This window comes from Sinocyclocheilus grahami, unplaced genomic scaffold (genome assembly GCF_001515645.1).
Source record: "Sinocyclocheilus grahami isolate Dianchi unplaced genomic scaffold, SAMN03320097.WGS_v1.1 scaffold195.1, whole genome shotgun sequence".
Classification (NCBI taxonomy): domain Eukaryota; kingdom Metazoa; phylum Chordata; class Actinopteri; order Cypriniformes; family Cyprinidae; genus Sinocyclocheilus; species Sinocyclocheilus grahami.
The window spans coordinates 1,177,665-1,186,600 of NW_015505374.1; the positions used below are offsets into that span (position 1 = coordinate 1,177,665).

Sequence of the window (8,936 nt, forward strand, 5' to 3'; positions counted from 1 at the left end):
AAAGCAACCTCGGCGGCTGATCGCAGGCCTTCCGCTCCTTGAGTTCTCTCCAGCACTGGAAAGCTGATCCGATATTTACACGGGTCCTACTTCTTGCCTTATTGCCTTAAGCCTTCTTTTGTTCCGCAGACGTTTTCCTCTTTTGTTTATTATTCGCCATCTCTATCTTTCTGTCGCTCGGCTCGAATAATGTCCGTCCTGTGCACTGAACGCTCTCTCCTCCACATCATGAGTAGACATGCCCCTTACTGCTGATTGGCTACAAGTTTGTTTTGCTAGTCAGCCCGAATCAGTTTTCTAAAGCGTTTTTGAAAAATTGCTTACCCCACCTTTAACTCAGGCATTATCACTCAAGCAAGAATGTTTTTGTCCCAAATTTTCAGGCGTTTGCAAGTGTAATATTGATTTCATACAACAGTGACAGCACAATAAACGAACAGTTAATATTGCCCAGCTTACATTTTCTGTTTACTGTTTACTGTTTACATTTAATTTCTGTTTCTGCTCTGCCAACGAATATCATTCCAAACCAAACAACAAAAGAAAGCATCTGCGTATTGTTTTGCTCCTGAATGAATCTGTGTTTTTGAACGAATCCGTTGACAATGACTCACTCGTATAAAATGTAATCACTTGCCTATTGGCTAAACCATTTAAGCGTCACTAAAATGGACTTGGTACACCATGCACAAAGCAAGTCAAATTCAAATACTGAAACAAATTATGGTATGATAAAAAAATTTGTACACACTGCGTGTGGACTACACACTGTATAAGTAATTTTTTTGTTACCATCCCTCAGGGTGACTCTGGCGGTCCCCTAAACTGTAAGAACTCTGCCGGTGTCAGGGAGGTGCATGGTATTGCCAGCTTCGTTTCTGGTTTGGGCTGCAACACTGTGAAGAAGCCTACTGTTTTCACCCGTGTGTCCGCTTTCAATGACTGGATCGACAAGGTACACCATGATGCTTTAACAGAAGTAATGTATTCACAACACATAGAGTTTAGATACTAATACAGTTCTTTAAGCTCTAAGGCCATTCTTTTTAACAAATCCCTGAGCTTTAGAAATGACCTAAAGAATATTAGAGAGACTGGCATGTGATGAATTATACATATGAATAATTAATTACATATGCAGAATAGGTTTTTCATTCCTTTTTCTCTTAGTTTATTTAAGGTCATGATGAACAATTAAGACGAACCAAGGATGCCAACCTTTTTTTTAACACCAGAAAACCAACTCTCCAAGAAAAAAGTAAATAAATACATACTGGCTCAACAAGGGATCAACTACTTCCATAATTTTATTCCTTTCTCACTCTCCCACACTGCTGCAATACAAACTGCCAAATGTTTGCCAGAATATTAATCTAAACGCCAATTAACTGAATGAAAGCATCTCCCAATGAAGTACCTGAGAGTTTCTATGTTGCACCCATATGTTAAACATGATGAATGCAGCAGATCGGAATGTCAGATATGGTATTTAAAAGATTGCAGTACCTCAGAAAACAATAGATCATTTGGCCAAAGGAGGTGAGGCTATCTATGATCGCTTCCCACTCAAGTGTAGGAGGAAGGGATGATAATCATGACCTGCTGACATGCAACAATATCATGTGAAAACAGCACATGGATTATGAGGGATCTGTGGTTTTAAGTGAAGATGTGTGTTTATCATTGCCAAATTCTCAAACATAATTTAAAGATAATGTTAAGTGACTGTCAGCGGTCAAATTTAGAACCACAGATGTTGAGGGAAACTGATCAGATTATTGCTTTTGAGAGTGTGTTATTTATGAATGTGGTTCAAAAATCTTTGCATGAATGCTTCTGTACCTGGGTTTTGCTCCACATGAGACTTGGGAAATGGTAAATTCTGAAATTCAGAAAGTGTTTATGTGTGCAAGAATGTTTTTGGGAAGAGTAAGGAGAGCAAGGATTGCCTGTTGGCTGTTTTGTGACATGGGGTGTGAAAAGGTATCTTCACAGTTATTTCTCATCCCTGGTTTTTCTACAAGGCAAATTACAGGAAACTCTTTGCTTCTCAAAGAGCCTGCCATTCTGAGGGTGAAGCATCTCTCTTTCTCTGCTGCTGCTTTCCGTACTCCTAATGGCTCCATGGGGACTCCTGATGGCTCCTGACTTGTTAGTGGTAAACCATAAAAAAACATTTAATAGCTGCTCTAAACTGCATTCTTCAGCACAAATGCGTTTAATACTGTATTATATCTTTAAAGGAGCACCCAAACATATTTATGGTTCTTGTTCATGTCATAATAAATAAAATATATGTACTTATATAAAATCTTCCACAATATTACATACACACAGGACTGTAACTACCATAGATATACATTCTCCAAAAATTCAGATTAGTTATCCATCAATATGGGTTATTATGGGTCTTATTCCTCAGCTTACATTTATTTAGTCCTCCATATAGCCCATGGTTCTAAACTGGGGGTCAAGACCCACTCAATAAACTTTCAAGGGGCCTTTTAAAAAAGTTTTTTTTTTAAATAATAACTTAAGCACTATTTGCACTCTATACATCTGGAACACGCTTATGACATCAAGAAAACAGCTTTTGTTTTGTATGGATTTTGGTTGTTTTCCTTCTTTTAAAATAATCACTGTATCAATGCATTTTTACTTTCTTCATTAACCGTACATAATTCTTTGAATCAACAACAGCTAGTACTGTAGGCTACTGTTAGGAAAAGTTATAGCCTGTCTATGAGGACTTTGAATTGATTTGATTGGAATAGTTGGTTGCATCTTTTAATATACACAGGCACATTTGTAAAGCTGACCAAAATGAATGATCTTTAAAGCAGTTGTCTTCCAGATACACTGTGTCACAGGCTGCGCCTGCCTTCCAGACAGTGCGGGGACATTCACGTCGTCTGGGACGCTCGTGTTACTATTGGTTTGCAGAGTTTAACGTTTGTTTTCGTTCTCAGGACAACACAATGACAACCACGCCTACAGTCACTGTCATGACTGCGGGGAGACTGAGCTCTAGGTTCCGAATAACGCCACAACATCTGCATATTAGCTACACTCGAAAAGTAAATATTACGTAAGCAAATGTCACTGGTGGGATCTCTCAGTAGCTGACGCTTCAAATCAACCGGATTCTTTGGGTGCTGAACGCGCGCAGCCACGGACCCTTCTGTGTCTACGTCTCTGTTAGGCGAAAACTTTTTGATCCGACTGCACATCCGACCTTAACTTGATTCATATAATCGGTCGGCATCAGAAGTGCTTGAAAATATGTAAAAGATGCGGGTAAGTTCACTTTGCAAAAGCAGCATCGCCATAACAGCAGAGTTTACGCTCGGGATGAAATGAAAGACTGCAGCTTGACGCGAGGCGGCTCGCATCGTATTGTTTTGAATGGAGAGCACCATCTTCACATCTTATAAACAGGTTCGTAGTGTTTATTGCTTAAATATGATGTAAAGACTTAGATAACCATTTTCTCAATCAGTTGAATGTGGTCTTATCTGCTGTATTTAGTATTCTGCAGCAGCAGTCAGCTGTGGGTGCTGCCACACAGTAGAGTGGGACAGACAAGTGTTTCATTGTTCCCCTCATGTTTCGTTTAGGGGGGTAGGGCTGTTTTTCTCAGTCAAACTAGTACTAGTAGACTACTTCAACTAGTTGTTTTGAAATATGTCCTATTTCTAAAAAAGAAAAACAACAATAATGTAAACTATTTACTTTAATGTCCACATTCTAGCACAATTTGAGTAGGATAGATGTATATTAAAATGACAGAAGTGGTCTCAGACTGCATTGTTGAAACTTCTTGTCACTAAGCAGCTATTTTGTTTTATCATGATTACTATAATGCTTTAAACACCTGGCAACGACTTTGCATTTGCCCTCCAAATAGCTGTAGATCAGATGCTCAGATGCTCAAAAATATCTTGGCCTCGTGAACATATGAATGTTGTTTCATGTGGAACAAAAGCACAGGCATATATAAATACTGCCCACAATAAAATATGTTCTATGTATCTTTCTTTGTTTGCATTTCAAAGCAAACTGACAAAACCTTTTGTATTTGTGGGTGGTTTTATTTGAGCTGTTTATGTTAACTTTTCACCTCTCTCAACTGTCATCATTAAAACTTATTTCCATCCATCTATTCTCCAAACTGCCTTTTCTATGTAGGGTTGCAGGGAACATTAGCAATTTACTTTGTTATTCTTTATTTATAGCGCTATATTAAAACAAAGTAAAATAAGAAACAATCAGGTAAATAATAAACAATAAAATTATGCGCACAGTTTGTTTGTAAAATTATTCCTTGGATCCACAGCTGTTATCAGATGCCTAATGTTCATGTTGGACTGTGGCTCATCGATTTCCACTCAGCTCATTATTGATTAAAAGTCACTGATTGTGACTAGCTTGGTTTAAAGGGGTCATATGATGTGATTTAAATGTTTCCTTTCTCTTTGGAGTGTTACAAGCTCTTGGTGCAAAGTTGCAAAGACTGAAGTCTCAAATCCAAAGAGATATTCTTTATAAAAGTTAAGAGTCAACCACGCCTACCTAAAACGGCTCGTTCTAACACGCCCCCACATGTCTACGTCACGATGTGGGAAGATTTGCATAACGCCGCCCAAATGTTCACGCAAAGAAAGAAGGCGTAACGTTTATTCTCGCTGTAGTATTGTTGTTGGGGCGGCCGCCATGTCGTGAAGACGCTGTGTTTCGTTGTGAAAGCGAAACTACTTTGGTTGGCCTTCCAAAAGAGGACGATATCTGCTTCATCATGCCTGGAGCTGATCCGTGCTGGTCGCTGAGGAAATACATCAACTTCGCGCTGTGGATCGCTGGATCGGCTTTCACCATTCCTCCTTCGTCAAATCCGCCGGCCATTCCTCAATCTAGCCCACCGTCCTCCGCTCACTCAAGCCCGCCGTGTGTGACGCTGTGTGTTTCGTTGTGAAAGCAAAACTACTTTGTTTGGCCTTCCAAAAGAGGACACGACTAGAAATCAGTGGTTAAGTTGTATTTACAACACTGTTCCAGAACACTTCAACCCAAATATTCAGATGTGTGCAGCACATTTTATGGAGGACTGTTTCCTGATCCTGGGAGAGTAGACTACAATGCCGGCTGTTCTGACTCACAGACTGTATGTAAGTAAGTTGCCACTGATGATTTTTGAGCAGTGTAGAGTAGCGCTTGTTGTTTGTCATTTCTCCGATCACAAATGCAGACATGGTTTTATGTTTACGCGGCGCGATGCAACTCAACACGTAAAAAGACAGTTTAAGTCATTATAATCCGTAATTATCTCCCCACTGGATGCAACAAATGCCTCGTTTATAATGGGTTTTAATGTTTTTGTCTCGTTGCTCCGGCCGGATACGGCATCACAGTATGTTAAGGGGCGCAACATTTCTGTCACACACTTGAGGTATTCGGCCAATCACAACGCACTAAATTCCGCCGACCACAGCTGCCGTTTTTTTTACAGTTTTTTTTACTGTAAATTTTACGGATTTTTTTTTACAGTGTACAGTATGTGGAAAATAATGTTTTTTGAACCTTAAACCGCATAAACACATTTCATTACACCAAATACACAAAATAATGTTCTTTTTAGCAACATCATATGACCCGTTTAACTACAGTATACATGTAAATCAAAGTGCAGTTTACATTTTCAGACCTATATACAGTATATATATATATATATATAACAGCAGTGGGACCCTTTTCCCAAGATGAGAGCAGAGATCTTACATTATGTCCTCGTTACTCCGAACCCTTGAAGACTCTATGAGGAAGATGGTGTTCACTCCATTTAAAGTGCAATAGGACTGGCTTTAATTCTCCATTTTGTTTAGTAGAATAACATTGGCCTAAACTTGTGGTCTAATTTTGAGCAGAATCATTCAAGAATTTCACAAAGAGTGAACAAGAGGCATCATTTGTCTTCAAATTTTCTGTGCAATCTTTAGTCTTCGGTTCATCTTTTTTTCTCATAACTTGAAGCCTGAGCTCCCTACTGTGGCAGTGAAAGAGAGAGAGATTGATGCTCTTCAGTCGTACCCATCTGTTGTCTCACTTCAAGCTCGGTAATAACTGCTGTCTGCCGGGGCTCTTAACTTGAGGATGATGAGAGTGGAATTGCTCTGGATTGACCCTCCAACAGTAGTTTGAGCACTGAAAAGAGAACTGACCTTATGGTAGAGAAAACAACTAGAGATAAGGTTAGAAACTGATTCACCATGATGAACAGTCTTGTTGTAGATACACGGACTTTAGGTAGAGGACAAACTCATACATTTGGTAAATCACTCTGGGTGCCAAACTTACAGTATATCTTTTCCAAAAAATGTGTCTGTGAGAGGAAATGGGTTTGAGGGCATTTGTGAGCTGCACATCATTCATCACATTTTTATTTAAAAAATGTACTTGGCAGCACTGCAAAATGTCAATGTTTTGTCACAATATTATCATTAAAGCAAAGAGAGAAACTAAATACTATGACAAGTTTTCATTCAAACTGAAATGCTGACAATATAATTTGTAATAAATGTTTATTACAAATGCAAAACATTTTCACTAGTGGTCTCATGACCTTTGGATCTCACTGTATGTATGTGTTTTCTTTAGAAGTGAGTCAATTAATGACCTTTAAATCTAAATAAATATACTTTGTTGCATTAAGAAAATATTGTTGTCTTTGTTTTTCAGGAATCATTCAGAGGCTGAGGCCGTTTCCTTTTGGATCTGGCTACATAAACAAGACAGTCAACCTTTGTAGAGATGCAAACCTTTGATCAGTAGATAACTCTTACTCACTGAAGGACCAGATGGTGTTACTGGCTCTGTCAAGAATCATGAAAAATGGCAGCAGAAATTGAAGCATGGTAACCTATTGTGATGAACTGTGATTTCATGTGTCTTCCCTAAACTTGAACATCAGATTCTTGAGGTCAACTCACCATGGAGACAGAACTAAGAGCTGGACTGTCCGCAGCTGCCATAGTGGCTATTGTGTGTAACTCAGTAGTAGCTGTGCTTATTCTCATTCTCTTTGTCATACTCTACAAAGCCTGCAAAATTCCCTCCTCTCCGGAGAGGGCCCAAGTGCTGGCAGAGACTCAAGAGCCACAGAGAACTGAACAAAAATACTTATTAACTGCAGCTTGAAATTGAGAAAAAAACAAATTTAATAAATAAAATGAATATACTCAGGCTGCTGGAGGAATATTTTAATAGTCACCTTTGATGATGGCCCTGTGTAAATGTGAAATGCACATATAATGTACAAGTTCTTACATGAATTTTTGGAAAACCACATCATTGGCAGGACAATGGAATTTACCAAATTTTTTTTTGTTAAAGAGGATCACACTTTAGTAGCCTGTGATGTTTGTTCAGCATTAAATGTTGCTCATCAAACATCTAAAATATCTGATTCACCTGTGGTTTTACTTTGTTGCATTTTTAATTTTTTTTAATTTTTTACATCTTTTGCATTTTGAATCGTTAGAATTCTCTTAGCTGACTCTATGGCAACTCATAAATCAGGCTATTGTAATTTGGTGCTAGACTCATGTTTTTGTTAAAGCAGAGCTTGTGTTTAGAAGAAGGCAATGCATCTCACAATTTTAACATTTTATACTAATACAAAATAGAAATAGAAAAAATGGAAACTCATTCATAATGTATTTTTGTGTTTGAGTTTTGAATTATTACCAAAGTTATAGACAATGCACATTGAAATAAATGGATGATGCATGAGATATATTAAAAAGAAAGTCCATTTATCTTGCACTAGCCTTGCACTTGTGTGTTTGTTGATGATTTGCAACTGGAGGATCATTACGTAAAGACACCAAAGCCTCTTATCTATTTTACTGTGCTTGGACACAGTCCATCTGTTAGTCTATTTATTGCTCTTCATAGGACATCTAGTCACTTTGTGCTGGTCTTAGATCAGTTCCTTGTTCTCATGCCCAACCTTAACTAACAAAAAGTTATATTTTTTCCAGCAAAGGGCCATGTGTGCTGATGATCTCCAGTTCATGTTATAGCTCTCATCAAAGATACATAATTTACCAAGCAAACAAGGAAAGTTTTGTTTGAAGAAACAGAGTGGGAAAAGTAGGAGATAGAGACTGTGAGGAAAGGGAAAATATTCAAGTGTAATTTGAGAATGTTTACTGTATGTTGCTTGAAACCCCACAGGGCATCAATAGTGAGCACTGACATTGGGCTTACGCTTGTTTATAGGTCAGTAGGGGGAAAATAATGAACTGTACAAACAGGTTTCTGCATGCAGGTGTTAAGGAAGGTTTTCTATCCACTAAGACTCTACAGCATTACATCTCAGTCCTGATAGGATTATGAGACACTTCAGGAGGGCATAAGAGCTCAGCCATGTGAAAGGTTACTGGTCAAATTTACCATGATTATAACAAGCACAGCACACCAAGTGTCACAATGTCAGAATAAAACATGGCAAAGCTTTTCAGTCAAGCAATGCCCTCAAAAGTGCACCTTTATGTTTATGCACCTTTAAGAGGTATCAAATAGTGTCAGTTTAACGGAATAATATTTGTCTATATAGATATGTCTATAGTGTCTGTCAGTAACAGCCTGTTTATCTTAATTGATAATCAAAGGCTACCAAATGTTTTTTGAGATTTTTGTCCTTGGATATCTTCACTGTAAATAGTTTGACATGACTGCAGATCCTATATAAAAGTACAAGTTTAAATGGCATGATTTAAAAGCAAAATTGAGTTGTTGCACTTAATATAATATCAGCTGTCAGTGTACCTCTGGTTAGTTATAGATCAGTGGTTCTCATCAGTTTTTGCTTCAGGACCCAGATTTTACATTGGTCATCAAGAGAAGACCCAGCACAATACCCAAACTGTTCATCATAG

General features: G+C 38.2%; 1 pseudogene; it reads left to right on the plus strand.

Annotated features, from left to right (window-relative positions):
- Positions 1-1,228, plus strand: part of LOC107595042 (chymotrypsin-like elastase family member 2A) — a 12,695-nt pseudogene extending 11,467 nt beyond the window's left edge.
- Positions 1,229-8,936: the final 7,708 nt, after the last annotated feature.